The 27741-nt window shown below is 44.0% G+C and overlaps 44 non-coding genes across 44 annotated transcripts in view; all 44 read left to right on the forward strand.

Annotated features, from left to right (window-relative positions):
* Positions 1–496: 496 nt before the first annotated feature.
* Positions 497–569, forward strand: TRNAV-AAC (transfer RNA valine (anticodon AAC)). Its single transcript has one exon. It is a non-coding gene; the product is annotated as a tRNA-Val (tRNA).
* A 1308-nt stretch (positions 570–1877) lies between these two features.
* TRNAV-CAC (transfer RNA valine (anticodon CAC)) lies at positions 1878–1950 on the forward strand. Its single transcript has one exon. It is a non-coding gene; the product is annotated as a tRNA-Val (tRNA).
* A 143-nt stretch (positions 1951–2093) lies between these two features.
* TRNAM-CAU (transfer RNA methionine (anticodon CAU)) lies at positions 2094–2166 on the forward strand. Its single transcript has one exon. It is a non-coding gene; the product is annotated as a tRNA-Met (tRNA).
* A 449-nt stretch (positions 2167–2615) lies between these two features.
* Positions 2616–2688, forward strand: TRNAV-CAC (transfer RNA valine (anticodon CAC)). Its single transcript has one exon. It is a non-coding gene; the product is annotated as a tRNA-Val (tRNA).
* A 145-nt stretch (positions 2689–2833) lies between these two features.
* Positions 2834–2906, forward strand: TRNAV-CAC (transfer RNA valine (anticodon CAC)). Its single transcript has one exon. It is a non-coding gene; the product is annotated as a tRNA-Val (tRNA).
* A 449-nt stretch (positions 2907–3355) lies between these two features.
* TRNAV-AAC (transfer RNA valine (anticodon AAC)) lies at positions 3356–3428 on the forward strand. The gene has a single exon. It is a non-coding gene; the product is annotated as a tRNA-Val (tRNA).
* A 667-nt stretch (positions 3429–4095) lies between these two features.
* On the forward strand, positions 4096–4167 carry TRNAV-AAC (transfer RNA valine (anticodon AAC)). The gene has a single exon. It is a non-coding gene; the product is annotated as a tRNA-Val (tRNA).
* A 145-nt stretch (positions 4168–4312) lies between these two features.
* TRNAV-CAC (transfer RNA valine (anticodon CAC)) lies at positions 4313–4385 on the forward strand. Its single transcript has one exon. It is a non-coding gene; the product is annotated as a tRNA-Val (tRNA).
* A 451-nt stretch (positions 4386–4836) lies between these two features.
* Positions 4837–4909, forward strand: TRNAV-AAC (transfer RNA valine (anticodon AAC)). The gene has a single exon. It is a non-coding gene; the product is annotated as a tRNA-Val (tRNA).
* A 577-nt stretch (positions 4910–5486) lies between these two features.
* TRNAV-CAC (transfer RNA valine (anticodon CAC)) lies at positions 5487–5559 on the forward strand. Its single transcript has one exon. It is a non-coding gene; the product is annotated as a tRNA-Val (tRNA).
* A 449-nt stretch (positions 5560–6008) lies between these two features.
* TRNAV-AAC (transfer RNA valine (anticodon AAC)) lies at positions 6009–6081 on the forward strand. Its single transcript has one exon. It is a non-coding gene; the product is annotated as a tRNA-Val (tRNA).
* Positions 6082–6443: 362 nt separating this feature from the next.
* On the forward strand, positions 6444–6516 carry TRNAV-CAC (transfer RNA valine (anticodon CAC)). Its single transcript has one exon. It is a non-coding gene; the product is annotated as a tRNA-Val (tRNA).
* Positions 6517–7183: 667 nt separating this feature from the next.
* TRNAV-CAC (transfer RNA valine (anticodon CAC)) lies at positions 7184–7256 on the forward strand. Its single transcript has one exon. It is a non-coding gene; the product is annotated as a tRNA-Val (tRNA).
* A 449-nt stretch (positions 7257–7705) lies between these two features.
* On the forward strand, positions 7706–7778 carry TRNAV-AAC (transfer RNA valine (anticodon AAC)). Its single transcript has one exon. It is a non-coding gene; the product is annotated as a tRNA-Val (tRNA).
* Positions 7779–8650: 872 nt separating this feature from the next.
* Positions 8651–8723, forward strand: TRNAV-AAC (transfer RNA valine (anticodon AAC)). The gene has a single exon. It is a non-coding gene; the product is annotated as a tRNA-Val (tRNA).
* A 145-nt stretch (positions 8724–8868) lies between these two features.
* TRNAV-AAC (transfer RNA valine (anticodon AAC)) lies at positions 8869–8941 on the forward strand. Its single transcript has one exon. It is a non-coding gene; the product is annotated as a tRNA-Val (tRNA).
* Positions 8942–9595: 654 nt separating this feature from the next.
* On the forward strand, positions 9596–9668 carry TRNAV-AAC (transfer RNA valine (anticodon AAC)). Its single transcript has one exon. It is a non-coding gene; the product is annotated as a tRNA-Val (tRNA).
* A 150-nt stretch (positions 9669–9818) lies between these two features.
* Positions 9819–9891, forward strand: TRNAV-CAC (transfer RNA valine (anticodon CAC)). Its single transcript has one exon. It is a non-coding gene; the product is annotated as a tRNA-Val (tRNA).
* Positions 9892–10558: 667 nt separating this feature from the next.
* Positions 10559–10631, forward strand: TRNAV-AAC (transfer RNA valine (anticodon AAC)). Its single transcript has one exon. It is a non-coding gene; the product is annotated as a tRNA-Val (tRNA).
* Positions 10632–11514: 883 nt separating this feature from the next.
* TRNAV-CAC (transfer RNA valine (anticodon CAC)) lies at positions 11515–11587 on the forward strand. The gene has a single exon. It is a non-coding gene; the product is annotated as a tRNA-Val (tRNA).
* A 1831-nt stretch (positions 11588–13418) lies between these two features.
* On the forward strand, positions 13419–13491 carry TRNAV-CAC (transfer RNA valine (anticodon CAC)). Its single transcript has one exon. It is a non-coding gene; the product is annotated as a tRNA-Val (tRNA).
* Positions 13492–14374: 883 nt separating this feature from the next.
* TRNAV-CAC (transfer RNA valine (anticodon CAC)) lies at positions 14375–14447 on the forward strand. The gene has a single exon. It is a non-coding gene; the product is annotated as a tRNA-Val (tRNA).
* Positions 14448–16278: 1831 nt separating this feature from the next.
* TRNAV-CAC (transfer RNA valine (anticodon CAC)) lies at positions 16279–16351 on the forward strand. Its single transcript has one exon. It is a non-coding gene; the product is annotated as a tRNA-Val (tRNA).
* Positions 16352–17017: 666 nt separating this feature from the next.
* Positions 17018–17090, forward strand: TRNAV-CAC (transfer RNA valine (anticodon CAC)). The gene has a single exon. It is a non-coding gene; the product is annotated as a tRNA-Val (tRNA).
* Positions 17091–18180: 1090 nt separating this feature from the next.
* TRNAV-CAC (transfer RNA valine (anticodon CAC)) lies at positions 18181–18253 on the forward strand. Its single transcript has one exon. It is a non-coding gene; the product is annotated as a tRNA-Val (tRNA).
* Positions 18254–18920: 667 nt separating this feature from the next.
* On the forward strand, positions 18921–18993 carry TRNAV-CAC (transfer RNA valine (anticodon CAC)). Its single transcript has one exon. It is a non-coding gene; the product is annotated as a tRNA-Val (tRNA).
* Positions 18994–19442: 449 nt separating this feature from the next.
* On the forward strand, positions 19443–19515 carry TRNAV-AAC (transfer RNA valine (anticodon AAC)). The gene has a single exon. It is a non-coding gene; the product is annotated as a tRNA-Val (tRNA).
* Positions 19516–19964: 449 nt separating this feature from the next.
* Positions 19965–20037, forward strand: TRNAV-AAC (transfer RNA valine (anticodon AAC)). Its single transcript has one exon. It is a non-coding gene; the product is annotated as a tRNA-Val (tRNA).
* A 145-nt stretch (positions 20038–20182) lies between these two features.
* On the forward strand, positions 20183–20255 carry TRNAV-AAC (transfer RNA valine (anticodon AAC)). The gene has a single exon. It is a non-coding gene; the product is annotated as a tRNA-Val (tRNA).
* Positions 20256–20400: 145 nt separating this feature from the next.
* Positions 20401–20473, forward strand: TRNAV-CAC (transfer RNA valine (anticodon CAC)). The gene has a single exon. It is a non-coding gene; the product is annotated as a tRNA-Val (tRNA).
* A 449-nt stretch (positions 20474–20922) lies between these two features.
* On the forward strand, positions 20923–20995 carry TRNAV-AAC (transfer RNA valine (anticodon AAC)). The gene has a single exon. It is a non-coding gene; the product is annotated as a tRNA-Val (tRNA).
* Positions 20996–21140: 145 nt separating this feature from the next.
* TRNAV-CAC (transfer RNA valine (anticodon CAC)) lies at positions 21141–21213 on the forward strand. Its single transcript has one exon. It is a non-coding gene; the product is annotated as a tRNA-Val (tRNA).
* A 1307-nt stretch (positions 21214–22520) lies between these two features.
* On the forward strand, positions 22521–22593 carry TRNAV-CAC (transfer RNA valine (anticodon CAC)). The gene has a single exon. It is a non-coding gene; the product is annotated as a tRNA-Val (tRNA).
* Positions 22594–23260: 667 nt separating this feature from the next.
* Positions 23261–23333, forward strand: TRNAV-CAC (transfer RNA valine (anticodon CAC)). Its single transcript has one exon. It is a non-coding gene; the product is annotated as a tRNA-Val (tRNA).
* A 449-nt stretch (positions 23334–23782) lies between these two features.
* On the forward strand, positions 23783–23855 carry TRNAV-AAC (transfer RNA valine (anticodon AAC)). Its single transcript has one exon. It is a non-coding gene; the product is annotated as a tRNA-Val (tRNA).
* A 449-nt stretch (positions 23856–24304) lies between these two features.
* Positions 24305–24377, forward strand: TRNAV-AAC (transfer RNA valine (anticodon AAC)). Its single transcript has one exon. It is a non-coding gene; the product is annotated as a tRNA-Val (tRNA).
* A 145-nt stretch (positions 24378–24522) lies between these two features.
* On the forward strand, positions 24523–24595 carry TRNAV-AAC (transfer RNA valine (anticodon AAC)). The gene has a single exon. It is a non-coding gene; the product is annotated as a tRNA-Val (tRNA).
* Positions 24596–24740: 145 nt separating this feature from the next.
* Positions 24741–24813, forward strand: TRNAV-CAC (transfer RNA valine (anticodon CAC)). The gene has a single exon. It is a non-coding gene; the product is annotated as a tRNA-Val (tRNA).
* A 449-nt stretch (positions 24814–25262) lies between these two features.
* On the forward strand, positions 25263–25335 carry TRNAV-AAC (transfer RNA valine (anticodon AAC)). The gene has a single exon. It is a non-coding gene; the product is annotated as a tRNA-Val (tRNA).
* Positions 25336–25784: 449 nt separating this feature from the next.
* Positions 25785–25857, forward strand: TRNAV-AAC (transfer RNA valine (anticodon AAC)). The gene has a single exon. It is a non-coding gene; the product is annotated as a tRNA-Val (tRNA).
* Positions 25858–26006: 149 nt separating this feature from the next.
* TRNAV-CAC (transfer RNA valine (anticodon CAC)) lies at positions 26007–26079 on the forward strand. The gene has a single exon. It is a non-coding gene; the product is annotated as a tRNA-Val (tRNA).
* Positions 26080–26528: 449 nt separating this feature from the next.
* Positions 26529–26601, forward strand: TRNAV-AAC (transfer RNA valine (anticodon AAC)). Its single transcript has one exon. It is a non-coding gene; the product is annotated as a tRNA-Val (tRNA).
* A 145-nt stretch (positions 26602–26746) lies between these two features.
* On the forward strand, positions 26747–26819 carry TRNAV-CAC (transfer RNA valine (anticodon CAC)). Its single transcript has one exon. It is a non-coding gene; the product is annotated as a tRNA-Val (tRNA).
* Positions 26820–27704: 885 nt separating this feature from the next.
* Positions 27705–27741, forward strand: part of TRNAV-CAC (transfer RNA valine (anticodon CAC)) — a 73-nt gene continuing 36 nt past the window's right edge. The window contains exon 1 of the tRNA in view: positions 27705–27741. This exon is cut by the window's right edge and continues 36 nt beyond it. This is a non-coding gene — a tRNA (tRNA-Val).

The following is a 27741-nucleotide window of genomic DNA, read 5'->3' on the forward strand; positions in this document are numbered from 1 at the left end:
TTTGCCTCACACGCGAAAGCTCCCTGGTTCGAAACCGGGCAGAAACAAGAAGTTTCAGATGTTTTTGACTATTGCATGAGGAAACTTTCTTTTTTTAAGCAGGAGTGGTTTGCTTACACCGTTCTGGTAGCTTTCATCTAGTTTCTATAGTGTTGTAATGATCACATTCACCTAACAAACGGAAGGTCCACGGGTAGAAATATGGGACTGACTCTTAATTTTTTTAGACAAAGCGACATACCTGTTCGATTTGACTTTATCATTTTCGTCATTTTGGTTCTTGCACTGTTAGCAGGTTCCATGAAGAGCAAGTTTCTGGAGGTGTAGTGTTTATCACCTTTGCCTCACACACCCAAGGTCCCCAATTCGATAGATAGCAGAAACATGGAACATTCCTATGTTTTTGGCTTTCGAACCATTGCACGATGAAACCTTGTTTTCATTTGTCAATCTGGTATCCTTTGCTTGCAACGACGGCCATGCGAGTTTTCATCTGGTTTCTGTAGTGTAGTGGTTATCACGTTCGCCTAACACGCGAAAGGTCCCTGGTTAGAAACCGGGCAGAAACATGGGCTTTCCTCTTGCTTTTAGACCAAAGGCCACACCTGTTCACTTTCACTCCATTATATTCATCCATTCGCTTTTAATTCTTGTGACTGAATTTGGAAAGCGAAAGAGGGTGGGCAGGTGGGTGGTTGGTGGCTCAACAGCCAGGTTTCTGCAGTGTTGTGGTTATCACGTTCGCCTCACATCCGGAAGGTCCCTGGTTCGAAACCGGGCAGAAACAAGGAGTTTCAGATGTTTTTGACTATTGCATGAGGAAACTTTCCTTTTTTTAAGCAGGAGTGGTTTGCTTACACCGTTCTGGTAGCTTTCATCTAGTTTCTATAGTGTTGTAATGATCACATTCACCTAACAAACGGAAGGTCCACGTGTAGAAATATGGGACTAACTCTTAATTTTTTTAGACAAAGCGACATACCTGTTCGATTTGACTTTATCATTTTCGTCATTTTGGATCTTGCACTGTTAGCAGGTTCCATGAAGAGCAAGTTTCTGGAGGTGTAGTGTTTATCACCTTTGCCTCACACACCCAAGGTCCCCAGTTTGATAGATAGCAGAAACATGGAACATCCATATGTTTTTGGCTTTCGGACCATTGCACGATGAAACCCTGTTTTCATTTGTCAATCTGGTATCCTTTGCTTGCAACGACGGCCATGCGAGTTTTCATCTGGTTTCTGTAGTGTAGTGATTAACACGTTCGCCTAACACGAGAACGGTCCCTGGTTCGAAACCGGGCAGAAACATGGGCTCTCCTCTTGCTTTTAGACCAAAGGCCATACCTGTTCACTTTCACTCCATTATTTTCATCCATTCGCTTTTAATTCTTGTGACTGAATGTGGAAAGCGAAAGAGGGTGGTTGGTGGCTCACCAGCTAGGTTTCTGTAGTGTCTTGGTTATCACGTTCGCCTAACACGTGAAAGGTCCCTGGTTCGAAACCGGCCAGAAACATGTGCTTTCCTCTTGCTTTTAGACCAAAGGCCATACCTGTTCACTTTCACTCCATTATTTTCATCCATTCGCTTTTAATTCTTGTGACTGAATGTGGAAAGCGAAAGAGGGTGGGCAGTTGGGTGGTTGGTGGCTCTTCAGCCAGATTTCAGTAGTGTAGTGGTTATCACATTCGCCTCACACGCGAAAGGTCCCCGGTTCGAAACCTGGCAGAAACATGGGTTTTTCTTGCTTTTAGACCAAAGGCCACACCTGTTCACTTTCACTCCATTATTTTCATCCATTCGCTTTTAATTCTTGTGACTGAATGTGGAAAGCGAAAGAGGGTGGGCAGGTGGGTGGTTGGTGGCTCATCAGCCAGGTTTCAGTAGTGTAGTGGTTATCACGTTCGCCTCACACGCGAAAGGTCCCCGGTTCGAAACCGGGCAGAAACATGGGTTTTTCTAGCTTTTAGACCAAAGGCCACACTTGTTCACTTTCACTCCATTATTTTCATCCATTCGCTTTTAATTCTTGTGACTGAATGTGGAAAGCGAAAGAGGGTGGGCAGGTGGGTGGTTGGTGGCTCAACAGCCAGGTTTTTGTAGTGTAGTGGTTATCATGTTCGCCTCATACGCGAAAGGTCCCTGGTTCGAAACCGGGCAGAAACAAGGAGTTTCAGATGTTTTTGACTATTGCATGAGGAAACTTTCTATTTTTATGCAGGAGTGGTTTGCTTACACCGTTCTGGTAGCTTTCATCTAGTTTCTATAGTGTTGTAATGATCACATTCACCTAACAAACGGAAGGTCCACGGGTAGAATTATGGGACTGACTCTTAATTTTTTTAGACAAAGCGACATACCTGTTCGATTTGACTTTATCATTTTCGTCATTTTGGATCTTGCATTGTTAGCAGGTTCCATGAAGAGCAAGTTTCTGGAGGTGTAGTGTTTATCACCTTTGCCTCACACACTCAAGGTCCCCAGTTCGATAGATAGCAGAAACATGGAACATCCATATGTTTTCGGCTTTCGGAACATTGCACGATGAAACCGTGTTTTCATTTGTCAATCTGGTATCCTTTGCTTGCAACGACGGCCGGGCGAGTTTTCATCTGGTTTCTGTAGTGTAGTGGTTATCACGTTCGCCTCACACGCGAAAGGTCCCTGGTTCGAAACCGGGCAGAAACATGGGCTTTCCTCTTGCTTTTAGACCAAAGGCCATACCTGTTAACTTTCACTCCATTATTTTCATCCATTCGCTTTTAATTCTTGTGACTGAATGTGGAAAGCGAAAGAGGGTGGGCAGGTGGGTGGTTGGTGGCTCAACAGCCAGGTTTCTGTAGTGTAGTGGTTATCATGTTCGCCTCACACGCGAAAGGTCCCTGGTTCGAAACTGGGCAGAAACAAGGAGTTTCAGATGTTTTTGACTATTGCATGAGGAAACTTTCTTTTTTTAAGCAGGAGTGGTTTGCTTACACCGTTCTGGTAGCTTTCATCTAGTTTCTATAGTGTTGTAATGATCACATTCACCTAACAAACGGAAGGTCCACGGGTAGAAATATGGGACTGACTCTTAATTTTTTTAGACAAAGCGACATACCTGTTCGATTTGACTTTATCATTTTCGGCATTTTGGATCTTGCACTGTTAGCAGGTTCCATGAAGAGCAAGTTTCTGGAGGTGTAGTGTTTATCACCTTTGCCTCACACACCCAAGGTCCCCAGTTCGATAGATAGCAGAAACATGGAACATCCATATGTTTTTGGCTTTTGGACCATTGCACGATGAAACCCTGTTTTCATTTGTCAATCTGGTATCCTTTGCTTGCAACGACGGCCATACGAGTTTTCATCTGGTTTCTGTAGTGTAGTGGTTATCACGTTCGCCTAACACGCGAAAGGTCCCTGGTTCGAAACCGGGCAGAAACATGGGCTTTCCTCTTGCCTTTAGACCAAAGGCCATACCTGTTCACTTTCACTCCATTATTTTTATCCATTCGCTTTTAATTCTTGTGACTGAATGTGGAAAGCAAAAGATGGTGGGCAGGTGGGTGGTTGGTGGCTCAACAGCCAGGTTTCTGTAGTGTAGTGGTTTTCACGTTCGCCTAACACGCAAAAGGTTCCTGGTTCGAAACCGGGCAGAAACAAGGAGTTTCAGATGTTTTTGACTATTGCATGAGGAAACTTTCTTTTTTTAAGCAGGAGTGGTTTGCTTACACCGTTCTGGTAGCTTTCATCTAGTTTCTATAGTGTTGTAATGATCACATTCACCTAACAAACGGAAGGTCCACGGGTAGAAATATGGGACTGACTCTTAATTTTTTTAGACAAAGCGACATACCTGTTCGATTTGACTTTATCATTTTGGTCATTTTGGATCTTGCACTGTTAGCAGGTTCCATGAAGAGCAAGTTTCTGGAGGTGTAGTGTTTATCACCTTTGCCTCACACACCCAAGGTCCCCAGTTCGATAGATAGCAGAAACATGGAACATCCCTATGTTTTTGGCTTTCGGACCATTGCACGATGAAACCTTGTTTTCATTTGTCAATCTGGTATCCTTTGCTTGCAACGACGGCCATGCGAGTTTTCATCTGGTTTCTGTAGTGTAGTGGTTATCACGTTCGCCTAACACGCGAAAGACTCTGGTTCGAAACCGGGCAGAAACATGGGCTTTCCTCTTGCTTTTAGACCAAAGGCCATACCTGTTCACTTTCACTCCATTATTTTCATCCATTCGCTTTTAATTCTTGTGACTGAATTTGGAAAGCGAAAGAGGGTGGGCAGGTGGGTGGTTGGTGGCTCAACAGCCAGGTTTCTGTAGTGTAGTGGTTATCACGTTTGCCTCACACGCGAAAGGTTCCTGGTTCGAAACCGGGCAGAAACAAGGAGTTTCAGATGTTTTTGACTATTGCATGAGGAAACTTTCCTTTTTTTAAGCAGGAGTGGTTTGCTTACACCGTTCTGGTAGCTTTCATCTAGTTTCTATAGTGTTGTAATGATCACATTCACCTAACAAACGGAAGGTCCACGTGTAGAAATATGGGACTAACTCTTAAATTTTTTTAGACAAAGCGACATACCTGTTCGATTTGACTTTATCATTTTCGTCATTTTGGATCTTGCACTGTTAGCAGGTTCCATGAAGAGCAAGTTTCTGGAGGTGTAGTGTTTATCACCTTTGCCTCACACACCCAAGGTCCCCAGTTTGATAGATAGCAGAAACATGGAACATCCATATGTTTTTGGCTTTCGGACCATTGCACGATGAAACCCTGTTTTCATTTGTCAATCTGGTATCCTTTGCTTGCAACGACGGCCATGCGAGTTTTCATCTGGTTTCTGTAGTGTAGTGATTAACACGTTCGCCTAACACGCGAAAGGTCCCTGGTTCGAAACCGGGCAGAAACATTGGCTTTCCTCTTGCTTTTAGACCAAAGGCCATACCTGTTCACTTTCACTCCATTATTTTCATCCATTCGCTTTTAATTCTTGTGACTGAATGTGGAAAGCGAAAGAGGGTGGGCAGGTGGGTGGTGGCTCACCAGCCAGGTTTTTGTAGTGTATTGGTTATCACGTTCGACTAACACGCGAAAGGTCCCTGGTGCGAAACCGGCCAAAAACATGGGCTTTCCTCTTGCTTTTAGACCAAAGGCCATACCTGTTCACTTTCACTCCATTATTTTCATCCATTCGCTTTTAATTCTTGTGACTGAATGTGGAAAGCGAAAGAGGGTGGGCAGGTGGGTGGTTGGTGGCTCATCAGCCAGGTTTCAGTAGTGTAGTGGTTATCACGTTCACCTCACACGCGAAAGGTCCCCGATTCGAAACCGGGCAGAAACATGGGCTTTCCTCTTGCTTTTAGACCAAAGGCCACATCTGTTCACTTTCACTCCATTATTTTCATCCATTCGCTTTTAATTCTTGTGACTAAATGTGGAAAGCAAAAGAGGGTGGGCAGGTGGGTGGTTGGTGGCTCAACAGCCAGGTTTCTGTAGTGTAGTGGTTATCACATTTGCCTCACACGCGAAAGGTCCCTGGTTCGAAACCGGGCAGAAACAAGGAGTTTCAGATGTTTTTGACTATTGCATGAGGAAACTTTCTATTTTTATGCAGGAGTGGTTTGCTTACACCGTTCTGGTAGCTTTCATCTAGTTTCTATAGTGTTGTAATGATCACATTCACCTAACAAACGGAAGGTCCACGGGTAGAAATATGGGACTGACTCTTAATTTTTTTAGACAAAGCGACATACCTGTTCGATTTGACTTTATCATTTTCGTCATTTTGGATCTTGCACTGTTAGCAGGTTCCATGAAGAGTAAGTTTCTGGAGGTGTAGTGTTTATCACCTTTGCCTCACACACCCAAGGTCCCCAGTTCGATAGATAGCAGAAACATGGAACATCCATATGTTTTTGGCTTTCGGACCATTGCACGATGAAACCCTGTTTTCATTTGTCAATCTGGTATCCTTTGCTTGCAACGACGGCCGGGCGAGTTTTCATCTGGTTTCTGTAGTGTAGTGGTTATCACGTTCGCCTAACATGCGAAAGGTCCCTGGTTCGAAACCGGGCAGAAACATAGGCTTTCCTCTTGCTTTTAGACCAAAGGCCATACCTGTTCACTTTCACTCCATTATTTTCATCCATTCGCTTTTAATTCTTGTGACTGAATGTGGAAAGCAAAAGATGGTGGGCAGGTGGGTGGTTGGTGGCTCAACAGCCAGGTTTCTGTAGTGTAGTGGTTTTCACGTTCGCCTAACACGCGAAAGACTCTGGTTCGAAACTGGGCAGAAACATGGGCTTTCCTCTTGCTTTTAGACCAAAGGCCATACCTGTTCACTTTCACTCCATTATTTTTATCCATTCGCTTTTAATTCTTGTGACTGAATGTGAAAAGCGAAAGAGGGTGGGCAGGTGGGTGGTAGGTGGCTCAACAGCCAGATTTCTGTAGTGTAGTGGTTATCACGTTTGCCTCACACGCGAAAGGTCCCTGGTTCGAAACCGGGCAGAAACAAGAAGTTTCAGATGTTTTTGACTATAGCATGAGGAAACTTTCTTTTTTTAGGCAGGAGTGGTTTGCTTACACCGTTCTGGTAGCTTTCATCTAGTTTCTATAGTGTTGTAATGATCACATTCACCGAACAAACGGAAGGTCCACGGGTAGAAATATGGGACTGACTCTTAATTTTTTTAGACAAAGCGACATACCTGTTCGATTTGACTTTATCATTTTCGTCATTTTGGTTCTTGCACTGTTAGCAGGTTCCATGAAGAACAAGTTTCTGGAGGTGTAGTGTTTATCACCTTTGCCTCACACACCCAAGGTCCCCAGTTCGATAGATAGCAGAAACATGGAACATCCCTATGTTTTTGGCTTTCGGACCATTGCACGATGAAACCTTGTTTTCATTTGTCAATCTGGTATCCTTTGCTTGCAACGACGGCCATGCAAGTTTTCATCTGGTTTTTGTAGTGTGGTGGTTATCACGTTCGCCTAACACGCGAAAGGTCCCTGGTTCGAAACCGTGCAGAAACATGGGCTTTCTTCTTGCTTTTACACCAAAGGCCACACCTGTTCACTTTCACTCCATTATTTTCATCCATTCGCTTTTAATTCTTGTGACTGAATGTGGAAAGCGAAAGAGGGTGGGCAGGTGGGTGGTCGGTGGCTCAACAGCCAGGTTTCTGTAGTGTAGTGGTTATCACGTTCGCCTCACACGCGAAAGGTCCCTGGTTCGAAACCGGGCAGAAACAAGGAGTTTCAGATGTTTTTGACTATAGCATGAGGAAACTTTCCTTTTTTTAAGCAGGAGTGGTTTGCTTACACCGTTCTGGTAGCTTTCATCTAGTTTCTATAGTGTTGTAATGATCACATTCACCTAACAAACGGAAGGCCCACGTGTAGAAATATAGGACTAACTCTTAATTTTTTTAGACAAAGCGACATACCTGTTCGATTTGACTTTGTCATTTTCGTCATTTTGGATCTTGCACTGTTAGCAGGTTCCATGAAGAGCAAGTTTCTGGAGGTGTAGTGTTTATCACCTTTGCCTCACACACCCAAGGTCCCCAGTTTGATAGATAGCAGAAACATGGAACATCCATATGTTTTTGGCTTTCGGACCATTGCACGATGAAACCCTGTTTTCATTTGTCAATCTGGTATCCTTTGCTTGCAACGACGGCCATGCGAGTTTCATCTGGTTTCTGTAGTGTAGTGGTTATCACGTTCGCTTAACACGCGAAAGGTCCCTGGTTCAAAACCGGGCAGAAACATGGGCTTTCCTCTTGCTTTTAGACCAAAGACCTTACCTGTTCACTTTCACTCCATTATTTTCATCCATTCGCTTTTAATTCTTGTGACTGAAAGTGAAAAGCGAAAGAGGGTGGGCAGGTGGCTCACCAGCCACGTTTCTGTATTGTCTTGGTTATCACGTTCGCCTAACACGCGAAAGGTCCCTGGTTCGAAACCGGCCAGAAACATGGGCTTTCCTCTTGCTTTTATACCAAAGGCCATACCTGTTCACTTTCACTCCATTATTTTCATCCATTCGCTTTTAATTCTTGTGACTGAATGTGGAAAGCGAAAGAGGGTGGGCAGGTGGGTGGTTGGTGACTCACCAGCCAGGTTTCTGCAGTGTATTGGTTATCACATTCGCCTAACACGCGAAAGGTCCCTGGTTCGAAACCGGGCCGAAACAAGGAGTTTCAGATGTTTTTGACTATTGCATGAGGAAACTTTCTATTTTTATGCAAGAGTGGTTTGCTTACACCGTTCTGGTAGCTTTCATCTAGTTTCTATAGTGTTGTAATGATCACATTCACCTAACAAACGGAAGGTCCACGGGTAGAAATATGGGACTGACTCTTAATTTTTTTAGACAAAGCGACATACCTGTTCGATTTGACTTTATCATTTTCGTCATTTTGGATCTTGCACTGTTAGAAGGTTCCATAAAGAGCAAGTTTCTGGAGGTGTAGTGTTTATCACCTTTGCCTCACACAACCAAGGTCCCCAGTTCGATAGATAGCAGAAACATGGAACATCCCTGTTTTTGGCTTTCGGACCATTGCACGATGAAACCTTGTTTTCATTTGTCAATCTGGTATCCTTTGCTTGCAACGACGGCCATGCAAGTTTTCATCTGGTTTCTGTAGTGTAGTGGTTATCACGTTCGCCTAACACGTGAAAGGTCCCCGGTTCGAAACCGGGCAGAAACATGGGCTTTCTTCTTGCTTTTAGACAAAAGGCCACATCTGTTCACTTTCACTCCATTATTTTCATCCATTCGCTTTTAATTCTTGTTACTGAATGTGGAAAGCAAAAGAGGGTGGGCAGGTGGGTGGTTGGTGGCTCAACAGCCATGTTTCTGTAGTGTAGTGGTTATCACGTTCGCCTAACACGCGAAAGGTCCCTGGTTCGAAACCAGGCAGAAACAAGGAGTTTCAGTTGTTTTTGACTATTGCATGAGGAAACTTTCTTTTTTTAAGCAGGAGTGGTTTGCTTACACCGTTCTGGTAGTTTACATCTAGTTTCTATAGTGTTGTAATGTTCACATTCACCTAACAAACGGAAGGTCCACGGGTAGAAATAAGGGACTGACTCTTAATTTTTTTAGACAAAGCGACATACCTGTTCGATTTGACTTTATCATTTTCGTCATTTTGGATCTTGCACTGTTAGCAGGTTCCATGAAGAGCAAGTTTCTGGAGGTGTAGTGTTTATCACCTTTGCCTCACACACCCAAGGTCCCCAGTTCGATAGATAGCAGAAACATGGAACATCCCTATGTTTTTGGCTTTCGGACCATTGCACGATGAAACCTTGTTTTCATTTGTCAATCTGGTATCCTCGGCCATGGGAGTTTTCATCTGGTTTCTGTAGTGTAGTGGCTATCACGTTCGCCTAACACGCGAAAGGTCCCTTGTTTGAAACCGGGCAGAAACATGGGCTTTCCTCTTGCTTTTAGACCAAAGGCCATACCTGTTCATTTTCACTCCATTATTTTCATCCATTCGCTTTTAATTCTTGTGACTGAATGTGGAAAGCGAAAGAGGGTGGGCAGGTGGTTGGTTGGTGACTCAACAGCCAGGTTTCTGTAGTGTAGTGGTTATCACGTTCGCCTAACGCGCGAAAGGTCCCCGGTTCGAAATCGGGCAGAAACATGGGCTTTCTTCTTGCTTTTAGACAAAAGACCACATCTTTTCACTTTCACTCCATTATTTTCATCCATTCGCTTTTAATTCTTGACTGAATGTGGAAAGCGAAGGAGGGTGGGCAGGTGGGTGGTGGGTGGTTAGTGGCTTAACAGCCAGGTTTCTGTAGTGTAGTGGTTATCACGTTCGCCTCACACGCGAAAGGTCCCTGGTTCGAAACCAGGCAGAAACAAGGAGTTTCAGATGTTTTTGACTATTGCATGAGGAAACTTTCTTTTTTTAAGCAGGAGTGGTTTGCTTACACCGTTCTGGTAGCTTTCATCTAGTTTCTATAGTGTTGTAATGTTCACATTCACCTAACAAACGGAAGGTCCACGGGTAGAAATATGGGACTGACTCTTAATTTTTTTAGACAAAGCGACATACCTGTTCGATTTGACTTTATTATTTTCGTCATTTTGGATCTTGCACTGTTAGCAGGTTCCATGAAGAGCAAGTTTCTGGAGGTGTAGTGTTTATCACCTTTGCCTCACACACCCAAGGTCCCCAGTTCGATAGATAGCAGAAACATGGAACATCCCTATGTTTTTGGCTTTCGGACCATTGCACGATGAAACCTTGTTTTTATTTGTCAATCTGGTATCCTTTGCTTGCAACGACGGCCATGCGAGTTTTCATCTGTTTTCTGTAGTGTAGTGGCTATCACGTTCGCCTAACACGCGAAAGGTCCCTGATTCGAAACCGGGCAGAAACATGGGCTTTCCTCTTGCTTTTAGACCAAAGGCCACATCTGTTCACTTTCACTCCATTATTTTCATACATTCGCTTTTAATTCTTGTGACTGAATGTGGAAAGCGAAAGAGGGTGGGCAGGTGGGTGGTTGGTGGCTCAACAGCCAGGTTTCTGTAGTGTAGTGGTTATCACGTTCGCCTAACACGCGAAAGGTCCCTGGTTCGAAACCGGGCAGAAACAAGGAGTTTCAGATGTTTTTGACTATTGCATGAGGAAACTTTCTTTTTTTAAGCAGGAGTGGTTTGCTTACACCGTTCTGGTAGCTTTCATCTAGTTTCTATAGTGTTGTAATGTTCACATTCACCTAACAAACGGAAGGTCCACGGGTAGAAATATGGGACTGACTCTTAATTTTTTTAGACAATGCGACATACCTGTTCGATTTGACTTTATCATTTTCGTCATTTTGGCTCTTGCACTGTTAGCAGGTTCCATGAAGAGCAAGTTTCTGGAGGTGTAGTGTTTATCACCTTTGCCTCACACACCCAAGGTCCCCAGTTCGATAGATAGCAGAAACATGGAACATCCCTATGTTTTTGGCTTTCGGACCATTGCACGATGAAACCTTGTTTTTATTTGTCAATCTGGCATCCTTTGCTTGCAACGACGGCCATGTGAGTTTTCATCTGGTTTCTGTAGTGTAGTGGCTATCACGTTCGCCTAACACGCGAAAGGTCCTTGATTCGAAACCGGGCAGAAACATGGGCTTTCCTCTTGCTTTTAGACCAAAGGCCACATCTGTTCACTTTCACTCCATTATTTTCATCCATTCGCTTTTAATTCTTGTGACTGAATGTGGAAAGCGAAAGAGGGTGGGCAGGTGGGTGGTTGGTGGCTCAACAGCCAGGTTTCTGTAGTGTAGTGGTTATCACGTTCGCCTAACACGCGAAAGGTCCCCGGATCGAAACTGGGCAGAAACATGGGCATTCTTCTTGCTTTTAGACAAAAGACCACATCTTTTCACTTTCACTCCATTATTTTCATCCATTCGCTTTTAATTCTTGACTGAATGTGGAAAGCGAAGGAGGGTGGGCAGGTGGGTAGTTAGTGGCTCAACAGCCAGGTTTCTGTAGTGTAGTGGTTATCACGTTCGCCTCACACGCGAAAGGTTCCTGGTTCGAAACCAGGCAGAAACAAGGAGTTTCAGATGTTTTTGACTATTGCATGAGGAAACTTTCTTTTTTTAAACAGGAGTGGTTTGCTTACACCGTTCTGGTAGCTTTAATCTAGTTTCTATAGTGTTGTAATGATCACATTCACCTAACAAACGGAAGGTCCACGGGTAGAAATATGGGACTGACTCTTAATTTTTTTAGACAAAGCGACATACCTGTTCGATTTGACTTGATCATTTTCGTCATTTTGGATCTTGCACTGTTAGCAGGTTCCATGCAGAGCAAGTTTCTGGAGGTGTAGTGTTTATCACCTTTGCCTCACACACCCAAGGTCCCCAGTTCGATAGATAGCAGAAACATGGAACATCCCTATGTTTTTGGCTTTCGGACCATTGCACGATGAAACCTTGTTTTCATTTGTCAATCTGGTATCCTTTGCTTGCAACGACGGCCATGCGAGTTTTCATCTGGTTTCTGTAGTGTAGTGGCTATCAAGTTCGGCTAACACGCGAAAGGTCCCTGATTCGAAACCGGGCAGAAACATGGGCTTTCCTCTTGCTTTTAGACCAAAGGCCACATCTGTTCACTTTCACTCCATTATTTTCATCTATTCGCTTTTAATTCTTGTGACTGAATGTGGAAAGCGAAAGAGGGTGGGCAGGTGGGTGGTTGGTGGCTTAACAGCCAGGTTTCTGTAGTGTAGTGGTTATCATGTTCGCCTAACACGCGAAAGGTCCCCGTTTCGAAATCGGGCAGAAACATGGGCTTTCTTCTTGCTTTTAGACAAAAGGCCACACCTGTTCACTTTCACTCCATTATTTTCATCCATTCGCTTTTAATTCTTGTTACTGAATGTGGAAAGCGAAAGAGGGTTGGCAGGTGGGTGGTTGGTGGCTCAACAGCCAGGTTTCTGTAGTGTAGTGGTTATCACGTTCGCCTCACACGTGAAAGGTCCCTGGTTCGAAACCAGGCCAAAACAAGGAGTTTCAGATGTTTTTGACTATTGCATGAGGAAACTTTCTTTTTTTTAAGCAGGAGTGGTTTGCTTACACCGTTCTGGTAGCTTTCATCTAGTTTCTATAGTGTTGTAATGATCACATTCACCTAACAAACGGAAGGTCCACGGGTAGAAATATGGGACTGACTCTTAATTTTTTTACACAAAGCGACATACCTGTTCGATTTGACTTTATCATTTTCGTCATTTTGGATCTTGCACTGTTAGCAGGTTCCATGAAGAGCAAGTTTCTGGAGGTTTAGTGTTTATCACCTTTGCCTCACACACCCAAGGTCCCCAGTTCGATAGATAGCAGAAACATGGAACATCCCTATGTTTTTGGCTTTCGGACCATTGCACGATGAAACCTTGTTTTCATTTGTCAATCTGGTATCCTTTGCTTGCAACGACGGCCATGCAAGTTTTCATCTGGTTTCTGTAGTGTAGTGGCTATCACGTTCGCCTAACACGCGAAAGGTCCCTGATTCGAAACCGGGCAGAAACATGGGCTTTCCTCTTGCTTTTAGACCAAAGGCCACATCTGTTCACTTTCACTCCATTATTTTCATCCATTCGCTTTTAATTCTTGTGACTGAATGTGGAAAGCGAAAGAGGGTGGGCAGGTGGGTGGTTGGTGGCTCAACAGCCAGGTTTCTGTAGTGTAGTGGTTATCACGTTCGCCTCACACGCGAAAGGTCCCCGGGCAGAAACATGGGCTTTCTTCTTGCTTTTAGACAAAAGACCACATCTTTTCACTTTCACTCCATTATTTTCATCCATTCGCTTTTAATTCTTTACTGAATGTGGAAAGCGAAGGAGGGTGGGCAGGTGGGTGGTTGGTGGCTCAACAGCCAGGTTTCTGTAGTGTAGTGGTTATCACGTTAGCCTCACACGCGAAAGGTCCCTGGTTCGAAACCAGGCAGAAACAAGGAGTTTCAGAAGTTTTTGACTATTGCATGAGGAAACTTTCTTTTTTTAAGCAGGAATGGTTTGCTTACACCGTTCTGGTAGCTTTAATCTAGTTTCTATAGTGTTGTAATGATCACATTCACCTAACAAACGGAAGGTCCACGGGTAGAAATATGGGACTGACTCTTAATTTTTTTAGACAAAGCAACATACCTGTTCGATTTGACTTTATCATTTTCGTCATTTTGGATCTTGCACTGTTAGCAGGTTCCATGAAGAGCAAGTTTCTGGAGGTGTAGTGTTTATCACCTTTGCCTCACACACCCAAGGTCCCCAGTTCGATAGATAGCAGAAACATGGAACATCCCTATGTTTTTGGCTTTCGGACCATTGCACGATCAAACCTTGTTTTTATTTGTCAATCTGGCATCCTTTGCTTGCAACGACGGCCATGTGAGTTTTCATCTGGTTTCTGTAGTGTAGTGGCTATCACGTTCGCCTAACACGCGAAAGGTCCTTGATTCGAAACCGGGCAGAAACATGGGCTTTCCTCTTGCTTTTAGACCAAAGGCCACATCTGTTCACTTTCACTCCATTATTTTCATCCATTCGCTTTTAATTCTTGTGACTGAATGTGGAAAGCGAAAGAGGGTGGGCAGGTGGGTGGTTGGTGGCTCAACAGCCAGGTTTCTGTAGTGTAGTGGTTATCACGTTCGCCTAACACGCGAAAGGTCCCCGGATCGAAACTGGGCAGAAACATGGGCATTCTTCTTGCTTTTAGACAAAAGACCACATCTTTTCACTTTCACTCCATTATTTTCATCCATTCGCTTTTAATTCTTGACTGAATGTGGAAAGCGAAGGAGGGTGGGCAGGTGGGTAGTTAGTGGCTCAACAGCCAGGTTTCTGTAGTGTAGTGGTTATCACGTTCGCCTCACACGCGAAAGGTTCCTGGTTCGAAACCAGGCAGAAACAAGGAGTTTCAGATGTTTTTGACTATTGCATGAGGAAACTTTCTTTTTTTAAACAGGAGTGGTTTGCTTACACCGTTCTGGTAGCTTTAATCTAGTTTCTATAGTGTTGTAATGATCACATTCACCTAACAAACGGAAGGTCCACGGGTAGAAATATGGGACTGACTCTTAATTTTTTTAGACAAAGCGACATACCTGTTCGATTTGACTTGATCATTTTCGTCATTTTGGATCTTGCACTGTTAGCAGGTTCCATGCAGAGCAAGTTTCTGGAGGTGTAGTGTTTATCACCTTTGCCTCACACACCCAAGGTCCCCAGTTCGATAGATAGCAGAAACATGGAACATCCCTATGTTTTTGGCTTTCGGACCATTGCACGATGAAACCTTGTTTTCATTTGTCAATCTGGTATCCTTTGCTTGCAACGACGGCCATGCGAGTTTTCATCTGGTTTCTGTAGTGTAGTGGCTATCAAGTTCGGCTAACACGCGAAAGGTCCCTGATTCGAAACCGGGCAGAAACATGGGCTTTCCTCTTGCTTTTAGACCAAAGGCCACATCTGTTCACTTTCACTCCATTATTTTCATCTATTCGCTTTTAATTCTTGTGACTGAATGTGGAAAGCGAAAGAGGGTGGGCAGGTGGGTGGTTGGTGGCTTAACAGCCAGGTTTCTGTAGTGTAGTGGTTATCATGTTCGCCTAACACGCGAAAGGTCCCCGTTTCGAAATCGGGCAGAAACATGGGCTTTCTTCTTGCTTTTAGACAAAAGGCCACACCTGTTCACTTTCACTCCATTATTTTCATCCATTCGCTTTTAATTCTTGTTACTGAATGTGGAAAGCGAAAGAGGGTTGGCAGGTGGGTGGTTGGTGGCTCAACAGCCAGGTTTCTGTAGTGTAGTGGTTATCACGTTCGCCTCACACGCGAAAGGTCCCTGGTTCGAAACCAGGCCAAAACAAGGAGTTTCAGATGTTTTTGACTATTGCATGAGGAAACTTTCTTTTTTTTAAGCAGGAGTGGTTTGCTTACACCGTTCTGGTAGCTTTCATCTAGTTTCTATAGTGTTGTAATGATCACATTCACCTAACAAACGGAAGGTCCACGGGTAGAAATATGGGACTGACTCTTAATTTTTTTACACAAAGCGACATACCTGTTCGATTTGACTTTATCATTTTCGTCATTTTGGATCTTGCACTGTTAGCAGGTTCCATGAAGAGCAAGTTTCTGGAGGTTTAGTGTTTATCACCTTTGCCTCACACACCCAAGGTCCCCAGTTCGATAGATAGCAGAAACATGGAACATCCCTATGTTTTTGGCTTTCGGACCATTGCACGATGAAACCTTGTTTTCATTTGTCAATCTGGTATCCTTTGCTTGCAACGACGGCCATGCAAGTTTTCATCTGGTTTCTGTAGTGTAGTGGCTATCACGTTCGCCTAACACGCGAAAGGTCCCTGATTCGAAACCGGGCAGAAACATGGGCTTTCCTCTTGCTTTTAGACCAAAGGCCACATCTGTTCACTTTCACTCCATTATTTTCATCCATTCGCTTTTAATTCTTGTGACTGAATGTGGAAAGCGAAAGAGGGTGGGCAGGTGGGTGGTTGGTGGCTCAACAGCCAGGTTTCTGTAGTGTAGTGGTTATCACGTTCGCCTCACACGCGAAAGGTCCCCGGGCAGAAACATGGGCTTTCTTCTTGCTTTTAGACAAAAGACCACATCTTTTCACTTTCACTCCATTATTTTCATCCATTCGCTTTTAATTCTTTACTGAATGTGGAAAGCGAAGGAGGGTGGGCAGGTGGGTGGTTGGTGGCTCAACAGCCAGGTTTCTGTAGTGTAGTGGTTATCACGTTAGCCTCACACGCGAAAGGTCCCTGGTTCGAAACCAGGCAGAAACAAGGAGTTTCAGAAGTTTTTGACTATTGCATGAGGAAACTTTCTTTTTTTAAGCAGGAATGGTTTGCTTACACCGTTCTGGTAGCTTTAATCTAGTTTCTATAGTGTTGTAATGATCACATTCACCTAACAAACGGAAGGTCCACGGGTAGAAATATGGGACTGACTCTTAATTTTTTTAGACAAAGCAACATACCTGTTCGATTTGACTTTATCATTTTCGTCATTTTGGATCTTGCACTGTTAGCAGGTTCCATGAAGAGCAAGTTTCTGGAGGTGTAGTGTTTATCACCTTTGCCTCACACACCCAAGGTCCCCAGTTCGATAGATAGCAGAAACATGGAACATCCCTATGTTTTTGGCTTTCGGACCATTGCACGATCAAACCTTGTTTTTATTTGTCAATCTGGCATCCTTTGCTTGCAACGACGGCCATGCGAGTTTTCATCTGGTTTCTGTAGTGTAGTGGTTATCACGTTCGCCTAACACGCGAAAGGTCCCTTGTTTGAAACCGGGCAGAAACATGGGCTTTCCTCTTGCTTTTAGACCAAAGGCCACACCTGTTCACTTTCACTCCATTATTTTCATCCATTCGCTTTAATTCTTGTGACTGAATGTGGAAAGCGAAAGAGGGTGGGCAGTTGGGTGGTTGGTGGCTCAACAGCCAGGTTTCTGTAGTGTAGTGGTTATCACGTTCGCCTCACACGCGAAAGGTCCCTGGTTTGAAACCGGGCAGAAACAAGGAGTTTCAGATGTTTTTGACTATTGCATGAGGAAACTTTCTTTTTTTAAGCAGGAGTGGTTTGCTTACACCGATCTGGTAGCTTTCATCTAGTTTCTATAGTGTTGTAATGTTCACATTCACCTAACAAACGGAAGGTCCACGGGTAGAAATATGGGACTGACTCTTAATTTTTTTAGACAAAGCGACATACCTGTTCGATTTGACTTGATCATTTTCGTCATTTTGGATCTTGCACTGTTAGCAGGTTCCATGAAGAGCAAGTTTCTGGAGGTGTAGTGTTTATCACCTTTGCCTCACACACCCAAGGTCCCCAGTTCGATAGATAGCAGAAACATGGAACATCCCTATGTTTTTGGCTTTCGGACCATTGCACGATGAAACCTTGTTTTCATTTGTCAATCTGGTATCCTTTGCTTGCAACGATGGCCATGCGAATTTTCATCTGGTTTCTGTAATGTAGTGGTTATCACGTTCGCCTAACACGCGAAAGGTCCCCGGTTCAAAGCCGGGCACAAACATGGGCTTTCCTCTTGCTTTTAGACCAAAGGCCACACCTGTTCACTTTCACTCCATTATTTTCATCCATTCACTTTTAATTCTTGTGACTGAATGTGGAAAGCAAAAGAGGGTGGGCAGGTGGGTGGTTGGTGGCTCAACAGCCATGTTTCAGTAGTGTAGTGGTTATCACGTTCGCCTAACACGCGAAAGGTCTCTGGTTCGATACCGGGCAGAAACATGGGCTTTCTTCTTGCTTTTAGACAAAAGGCCACACCTGTTCACTTTCACTCCATTATTTTCATCTATTCGCTTTTAATTCTTGTGACTGAATGTGGAAAGCGAAAGAGGGTGGGCAGGTGGGTGGTTGGTGGCTCAACAGCCAGGTTTCTGTAGTGTAGTGGTTATCACGTTCGCCTAACACGCGAAAGGTCCCCGGGCAGAAACATGGGCATTCTTCTTGCTTTTAGACAAAAGACCACATCTTTTCACTTTCACTCCATTATTTTCATCCATTCGCTTTTAATTCTTGACTGAATGTGGAAAGCAAAGGAGGGTGGGCAGGTGGGTGGTTGGTGGCTCAACAGCCAGGTTTCTGTAGTGTAGTGGTTATCACGTTCGCCTCACACGCGAAAGGTCCCTGGTTCGAAACCAGACAGAAACAAGGAATTTCAGATGTTTTTGACTATTGCATGAGGAAACTTTCTTTTTTTAAGCAGGAGTGGTTTGCTTACACCGTTCTGGTAGCTTTAATCTAGTTTCTATAGTGTTGTAATGATCACATTCACCTAACAAACGGAAGGTCCACGGGTAGAAATATGGGACTGACTCTTAATTTTTTTAGACAAAGCGACATACCTGTTCGATTTGACTTTATCATTTTCGTCATTTTGGATCTTGCACTGTTAGCAGGTTCCATGAAGAGCAAGTTTCTGGAGGTGTAGTGTTTATCACCTTTGCCTCACACACCCAAGGTCCCCAGTTCGATAGATAGCAGAAACATGGAACATCCCTATGTTTTTGGCTTTCGGACCATTGCACGATGAAACCTTGTTTTTATTTGTCAATCTGGCATCCTTTGCTTGCAACGACGGCCATGCGAGTTTTCATCTGGTTTCTGTAGTGTAGTGGTTATCACGTTCGCCTAACACGCGAAAGGTCCCTTGTTTGAAACCGGGCAGAAACATGGGCTTTCCTCTTGCTTTTAGACCAAAGGCCACACCTGTTCACTTTCACTCCATTATTTTCATCCATTCGCTTTTAATTCTTGTGACTGAATGTGGAAAGCGAAAGAGGGTGGGCAGGTGGGTGGTTGGTGGCTCAACAGCTAGGTTTCTGTAGTGTAGTGGTTATCACGTTCGCCTCACACGCGAAAGGTCCCTGGTTCGAAACCGGGCAGAAACAAGGAGTTTCAGATGTTTTTGACTATTGCATGAGGAAACTTTCTTTTTTTAAGCAGGAGTGGTTTGCTTACACCGTTCTGGTAGCTTTCATCTAGTTTTTATAGTGTTGTAATGTTCACATTCACCTAACAAACGGAAGGTCCACGGGTAGAAATATGGGACTGACTCTTAATTTTTTTAGACAAAGCGACATACCTGTTCGATTTGACTTTATCATTTTCGTCATTTTGGATCTTGCACTGTTAGCAGGTTCCATGAAGAGCAAGTTTCTGGAGGTGTAGTGTTTATCACCTTTGCCTCACACACCCAAGGTCCCCAGTTCGATAGATAGCAGAAACATGGAACATCCCTATGTTTTTGGCTTTCGGACCATTGCACGATGAAACCTTGTTTTCATTTGTCAATCTGGTATCCTTTGCTTGCAACGACGGCCAAAGAAGTTTTCATCTGGTTTCTGTAGTGTAGTGGTTATCACGTTCGCCTAACACGCGAAAGGTCCCTGGTTCGAAACCGGGCAGAAACAAGGAGTTTCACATGTTTTTGACTATTGCATGAGGAAACTTTCTTTTTTTAAGCAGGAGTGGTTTGCTTACACCGTTCTGGTAGCTTTAATCTAGTTTCTATAGTGTTGTAATGATCACATTCACCTAACAAACGGAAGGTCCACGGGTAGAAATATGGGACTGACTCTTAATTTTTTTAGACAAAGCGACATACCTGTTCGATTTGACTTTATCATTTTCGTCATTTTGGATCTTGCACTGTTAGCAGGTTCCATGAAGAGCAAGTTTCTGGAGGTGTAGTGTTTATCACCTTTGCCTCACACACCCAAGGTCCCCAGTTCGATAGATAGCAGAAACATGGAACATCCCTATGTTTTTGGCTTTCGGACCATTGCACGATGAAACCTTGTTTTTATTTGTCAATCTGGCATCCTTTGCTTGCAACGACGGCCATGCGAGTTTTTATCTGGTTTCTGTAGTGTAGTGGTTATCACGTTCGCCTAACACGCGAAAGGTCCCCGGTTCGAAACCGGGCAGAAACATGGGCTTTCTTCTTGCTTTTAGACAAAAGGCCACATCTGTTCACTTTCACTCCATTATTTTCATCCATTCGCTTTTAATTCTTGTGACTGAATGTGGAAAGCGAGAAAGGGTGGGCAGGTGGGTGGTTGGTGGCTCAACAGCCAGGTTTCTGTAGTGTAGTGGTTATCACGTTCGCCTAACACGCGAAAGGTCCCCGGTTCGAAACCGGGCAGAAACATGGGCTTTCTTCTTGCTTTTAGACAAAAGGCCACATCTGTTCACTTTCACTCCATTATTTTCATCCATTCGCTTTTAATTCTTGTGACTGAATGTGGAAAGCGAAAGAGGGTGGGCAGGTGGGTGGTTGGTGGCTCATCAGCCAGGTTTCTGTAGTGTAGTGGTTATCACGTTCGCCTCACACGCGAAAGGTCCCTGGTTCGAAACCGGGCAGAAACAAGAATTTTCAGATGTTTTTGACTATTGCATGAGGAAACTTTCTTTTTTTAAGCAGGAGTGGTTTGCTTACACCGTTCTGGTAGCTTTCATCTAGTTTCTATAGTGTTGTAATGATCACATTCACCTAACAAACGGAAGGTCCACGGGTAGAAATATGGGACTGACTCTTAATTTTTTTAGACAAAGCGACATACCTGTTCGATTTGACTTTATCATTTTCGTCATTTTGGATCTTGCACTGTTAGCAGGTTTCATGAAGAGCAAGTTTCTGGAGGTGTAGTGTTTATCACCTTTGCCTCACACACCCAAGGTCCCCAGTTCGATTGATAGCAGAAACATGGAACATCCCTATGTTTTTGGCTTTCGGACCATTGCACGATGAAACCTTGTTTACATTTGTCAATCTGGTATCCTTTGCTTGCAACGACGTCCATGCGAGTTTTCACCTGGTTTCTGTAGTTTAGTGGTTATCACGTTCGCCTAACACGCGAAAGGTCCCCGGTTCGAAACCGGGCAGAAACATGGGCTTTCCTCTTGCTTTTAGACCAAAGGCCATACCTGTTCATTTTCACTCCATTATTTTCATCCATTCGCTTTTAATTCTTGTGACTGAATGTGGAAAGCGAAAGAGGGTTGGCAGGTGGGTGGTTGGTGGCTCAACAGCCAGGTTTCTGTAGTGTAGTGGTTATCACGTTCGCCTCACACGCGAAAGGTCCCTGGTTCGAAACCGGGCAGAAACAAGGAGTTTCAGATGTTTTTGACTATTGCATGAGGAAACTTTCTTTTTTTAAGCAGGAGTGGTTTGCTTACACCGTTCTGGTAGCTTTCATCTAGTTTCTATAGTGTTGTAATGTTCACATTCACCTAACAAACGGAAGGTCCACGGGTAGAAATATGGGACTGACTCTTAATTTTTTTAGACAAAGCGACATACCTGTTCGATTTGACTTTATCATTTTCGTCATTTTGGATCTTGCACTGTTAGCAGGTTCCATGAAGAGCAAGTTTCTGGAGGTGTAGTGTTTATCACCTTTGCCTCACACACCCAAGGTCCCCAGTTCAATAGATAGCAGAAACATGGAACATCCCTATGTTTTTGGCTTTCGGACCATTGCACGATGAAACCTTGTTTTTATTTGTCAATCTGGCATCCTTTGCTTGCAACGACGGCCATGCGAGTTTTCATCTGGTATCTGTAGTGTAGTGGTTATCACATTCGCCTAACACGCGAAAGGTCCCTTGTTTGAAACCGGGCAGAAACATGGGCTTTCCTCTTGCTTTTAGACCAAAGGCCACATCTGTTCACTTTCACTCCATTATTTTCATCCATTCGCTTTTAATTCTTGTGACTGAATGTGGAAAGCGAAAGAGGGTGGGCAGGTGGGTGGTTGGTGGCTCAACAGCCAGGTTTCTGTAGTGTAGTGGTTATCACGTTCGCCAACACGCGAAAGGTCCCCGGTTCGAAACTGGGCAGAAACATGGGCATTCTTCTTGCTTTTAGACAAAAGACCACATCTTTTCACTTTCACTCCCTTATTTTCATCCATTCGCTTTAAATTCTTGTGACTGAATGTGGAAAGCGAAAGAGGGTGGGCAGGTGGGTGGTTGGTGGCTCAACAGCCATGTTTCAGTAGTGTAGTGGTTATCACGTTCGCCTAACACGCGAAAGGTCTCTGGTTCGATACCGGGCAGAAACATGGGCTTTCTTCTTGCTTTTAGACAAAAGGCCACACCTGTTCACTTTCACTCCATTATTTTCATCTATTCGCTTTTAATTCTTGTGACTGAATGTGGAAAGCGAAAGAGGGTGGGCAGGTGGGTGGTTGGTGGCTCAACAGCCAGGTTTCTGTAGTGTAGTGGTTATCACGTTCGCCTAACACGCGAAAGGTCCCCGGGCAGAAACATGGGCATTCTTCTTGCTTTTAGACAAAAGACCACATCTTTTCACTTTCACTCCATTATTTTCATCCATTCGCTTTTAATTCTTGACTGAATGTGGAAAGCAAAGGAGGGTGGGCAGGTGGGTGGTTGGTGGCTCAACAGCCAGGTTTCTGTAGTGTAGTGGTTATCACGTTCGCCTCACACGCGAAAGGTCCCTGGTTCGAAACCAGACAGAAACAAGGAATTTCAGATGTTTTTGACTATTGCATGAGGAAACTTTCTTTTTTTAAGCAGGAGTGGTTTGCTTACACCGTTCTGGTAGCTTTAATCTAGTTTCTATAGTGTTGTAATGATCACATTCACCTAACAAACGGAAGGTCCACGGGTAGAAATATGGGACTGACTCTTAATTTTTTTAGACAAAGCGACATACCTGTTCGATTTGACTTTATCATTTTCGTCATTTTGGATCTTGCACTGTTAGCAGGTTCCATGAAGAGCAAGTTTCTGGAGGTGTAGTGTTTATCACCTTTGCCTCACACACCCAAGGTCCCCAGTTCGATAGATAGCAGAAACATGGAACATCCCTATGTTTTTGGCTTTCGGACCATTGCACGATGAAACCTTGTTTTTATTTGTCAATCTGGCATCCTTTGCTTGCAACGACGGCCATGCGAGTTTTCATCTGGTTTCTGTAGTGTAGTGGTTATCACGTTCGCCTAACACGCGAAAGGTCCCTTGTTTGAAACCGGGCAGAAACATGGGCTTTCCTCTTGCTTTTAGACCAAAGGCCACACCTGTTCACTTTCACTCCATTATTTTCATCCATTCGCTTTTAATTCTTGTGACTGAATGTGGAAAGCGAAAGAGGGTGGGCAGGTGGGTGGTTGGTGGCTCAACAGCTAGGTTTCTGTAGTGTAGTGGTTATCACGTTCGCCTCACACGCGAAAGGTCCCTGGTTCGAAACCGGGCAGAAACAAGGAGTTTCAGATGTTTTTGACTATTGCATGAGGAAACTTTCTTTTTTTAAGCAGGAGTGGTTTGCTTACACCGTTCTGGTAGCTTTCATCTAGTTTTTATAGTGTTGTAATGTTCACATTCACCTAACAAACGGAAGGTCCACGGGTAGAAATATGGGACTGACTCTTAATTTTTTTAGACAAAGCGACATACCTGTTCGATTTGACTTTATCATTTTCGTCATTTTGGATCTTGCACTGTTAGCAGGTTCCATGAAGAGCAAGTTTCTGGAGGTGTAGTGTTTATCACCTTTGCCTCACACACCCAAGGTCCCCAGTTCGATAGATAGCAGAAACATGGAACATCCCTATGTTTTTGGCTTTCGGACCATTGCACGATGAAACCTTGTTTTCATTTGTCAATCTGGTATCCTTTGCTTGCAACGACGGCCATACGAGTTTTTATCTGGTTTCTGTAGTGTAGTGGTTATCACGTTCGCCTAACACGCGAAAGGTCCCTGGTTCGAAACCGGGCAGAAACAAGGAGTTTCACATGTTTTTGACTATTGCATGAGGAAACTTTCTTTTTTTAAGCAGGAGTGGTTTGCTTACACCGTTCTGGTAGCTTTAATCTAGTTTCTATAGTGTTGTAATGATCACATTCACCTAACAAACGGAAGGTCCACGGGTAGAAATATGGGACTGACTCTTAATTTTTTTAGACAAAGCGACATACCTGTTCGATTTGACTTTATCATTTTCGTCATTTTGGATCTTGCACTGTTAGCAGGTTCCATGAAGAGCAAGTTTCTGGAGGTGTAGTGTTTATCACCTTTGCCTCACACACCCAAGGTCCCCAGTTCGATAGATAGCAGAAACATGGAACATCCCTATGTTTTTGGCTTTCGGACCATTGCACGATGAAACCTTGTTTTTATTTGTCAATCTGGCATCCTTTGCTTGCAACGACGGCTATGCGAGTTTTTATCTGGTTTCTGTAGTGTAGTGGTTATCACGTTCGCCTAACACGCGAAAGGTCCCCGGTTCGAAACCGGGCAGAAACATGGGCTTTCTTCTTGCTTTTAGACAAAAGGCCACATCTGTTCACTTTCACTCCATTATTTTCATCCATTCGCTTTTAATTCTTGTGACTGAATGTGGAAAGCGAAAAAGGGTGGGCAGGTGGGTGGTTGGTGGCTCAACAGCCAGGTTTCTGTAGTGTAGTGGTTATCACGTTCGCCTAACACGCGAAAGGTCCCCGGTTCGAAACCGGGCAGAAACATGGGCTTTCTTCTTGCTTTTAGACAAAAGGCCACATCTGTTCACTTTCACTCCATTATTTTCATCCATTCGCTTTTAATTCTTGTGACTGAATGTGGAAAGCGAATGAGGGTGGGCAGGTGGGTGGTTGGTGGCTCATCAGCCAGGTTTCTGTAGTGTAGTGGTTATCACGTTCGCCTCACACGCGAAAGGTCCCTGGTTCGAAACCGGGCAGAAACAAGAATTTTCAGATGTTTTTGACTATTGCATGAGGAAACTTTCTTTTTTTAAGCAGGAGTGGTTTGCTTACACCGTTCTGGTAGCTTTCATCTAGTTTTTATAGTGTTGTAATGTTCACATTCACCTAACAAACGGAAGGTCCACGGGTAGAAATATGGGACTGACTCTTAATTTTTTTAGACAAAGCGACATACCTGTTCGATTTGACTTTATCATTTTCGTCATTTTGGATCTTGCACTGTTAGCAGGTTCCATGAAGAGCAAGTTTCTGGAGGTGTAGTGTTTATCACCTTTGCCTCACACACCCAAGGTCCCCAGTTCGATAGATAGCAGAAACATGGAACATCCCTATGTTTTTGGCTTTCGGACCATTGCACGATGAAACCTTGTTTTCATTTGTCAATCTGGTATCCTTTGCTTGCAACGACGGCCATACGAGTTTTCATCTGGTTTCTGTAGTGTAGTGGTTATCACGTTCGCCTAACACGCGAAAGGTCCCTGGTTCGAAACCGGGCAGAAACAAGGAGTTTCACATGTTTTTGACTATTGCATGAGGAAACTTTCTTTTTTTAAGCAGGAGTGGTTTGCTTACACCGTTCTGGTAGCTTTAATCTAGTTTCTATAGTGTTGTAATGATCACATTCACCTAACAAACGGAAGGTCCACGGGTAGAAATATGGGACTGACTCTTAATTTTTTTAGACAAAGCGACATACCTGTTCGATTTGACTTTATCATTTTCGTCATTTTGGATCTTGCACTGTTAGCAGGTTCCATGAAGAGCAAGTTTCTGGAGGTGTAGTGTTTATCACCTTTGCCTCACACACCCAAGGTCCCCAGTTCGATAGATAGCAGAAACATGGAACATCCCTATGTTTTTGGCTTTCGGACCATTGCACGATGAAACCTTGTTTTTATTTGTCAATCTGGCATCCTTTGCTTGCAACGACGGCCATGCGAGTTTTTATCTGGTTTCTGTAGTGTAGTGGTTATCACGTTCGCCTAACACGCGAAAGGTCCCCGGTTCGAAACCGGGCAGAAACATGGGCTTTCTTCTTGCTTTTAGACAAAAGGCCACATCTGTTCACTTTCACTCCATTATTTTCATCCATTCGCTTTTAATTCTTGTGACTGAATGTGGAAAGCGAAAGAGGGTGGGCAGGTGGGTGGGTGGTTGGTGGCTCATCAGCCAGGTTTCTGTAGTGTAGTGGTTATCACGTTCGCCTCACACGCGAAAGGTCCCTGGTTCGAAACCGGGCAGAAACAAGAATTTTCAGATGTTTTTGACTATTGCATGAGGAAACTTTCTTTTTTTAAGCAGGAGTGGTTTGCTTACACCGTTCTGGTAGCTTTCATCTAGTTTCTATAGTGTTGTAATGATCACATTCACCTAACAAACGGAAGGTCCACGGGTAGAAATATGGGACTGACTCTTAATTTTTTTAGACAAAGCGACATACCTGTTCGATTTGACTTTATCATTTTCGTCATTTTGGATCTTGCACTGTTAGCAGGTTTCATGAAGAGCAAGTTTCTGGAGGTGTAGTGTTTATCACCTTTGCCTCACACACCCAAGGTCCCCAGTTCGATAGATAGCAGAAACATGGAACATCCCTATGTTTTTGGCTTTCGGACCATTGCACGATGAAACCTTGTTTACATTTGTCAATCTGGTATCCTTTGCTTGCAACGACGGCCATGCGAGTTTTCACCTGGTTTCTGTAGTTTAGTGGTTATCACGTTCGCCTAACACGCGAAAGGTCCCCGGTTCGAAACCGGGCAGAAACATGGGCTTTCCTCTTGCTTTTAGACCAAAGGCCATACCTGTTCATTTTCACTCCATTATTTTCATCCATTCGCTTTTAATTCTTGTGACTGAATGTGGAAAGCGAAAGAGGGTTGGCAGGTGGGTGGTTGGTGGCTCAACAGCCAGGTTTCTGTAGTGTAGTGGTTATCACGTTCGCCTCACACGCGAAAGGTCCCTGGTTCGAAACCGGGCAGAAACAAGGAGTTTCAGATGTTTTTGACTATTGCATGAGGAAACTTTCTTTTTTTAAGCAGGAGTGGTTTGCTTACACCGTTCTGGTAGCTTTCATCTAGTTTCTATAGTGTTGTAATGTTCACATTCACCTAACAAACGGAAGGTCCACGGGTAGAAATATGGGACTGACTCTTAATTTTTTTAGACAAAGCGACATACCTGTTCGATTTGACTTGATCATTTTCGTCATTTTGGATCTTGCACTGTTAGCAGGTTCCATGAAGAGCAAGTTTCTGGAGGTGTAGTGTTTATCACCTTTGCCTCACACACCCAAGGTCCCCAGTTCGATAGATAGCAGAAACATGGAACATCCCTATGTTTTTGGCTTTCGGACCATTGCACGATGAAACCTTGTTTTAATTTGTCAATCTGGTATCCTTTGCTTGCAACGACGGCCATGTGAGTTTTCATCTGGTTTCTGTAGTGTAGTGGCTATCAAGTTCGGCTAACACGCGAAAGGTCCCTGATTCGAAACCGGGCAGAAACATGGGCTTTCCTCTTGCTTTTAGACCAAAGGCCACATCTGTTCACTTTCACTCCATTATTTTCATCTATTCGCTTTTAATTCTTGTGACTGAATGTGGAAAGCGAAAGAGGGTGGGCAGGTGGGTGGTTGGCTGCTCAACAGCCAGGTTTCTGTAGTGTAGTGGTTATCATGTCCGCCTAACACGCGAAAGGTCCCCGGTTCGAAATTGGGCAGAAACATGGGCTTTCTTCTTGCTTTTAGACAAAAGGCCACATCTGTTCACTTTCACTCCATTATTTTCATCCATTCGCTTTTAATTCTTGTTACTGAATGTGGAAAGCGAAAGAGGGTTGGCAGGTGGGTGGTTGGTGGCTCAACAGCCAGGTTTCTGTAGTGTAGTGGTTATCACGTTCGCCTCACA

Source organism: Hyla sarda, chromosome 3 (assembly GCF_029499605.1).
Source record: "Hyla sarda isolate aHylSar1 chromosome 3, aHylSar1.hap1, whole genome shotgun sequence".
Classification (NCBI taxonomy): Eukaryota; Metazoa; Chordata; class Amphibia; order Anura; family Hylidae; genus Hyla; species Hyla sarda.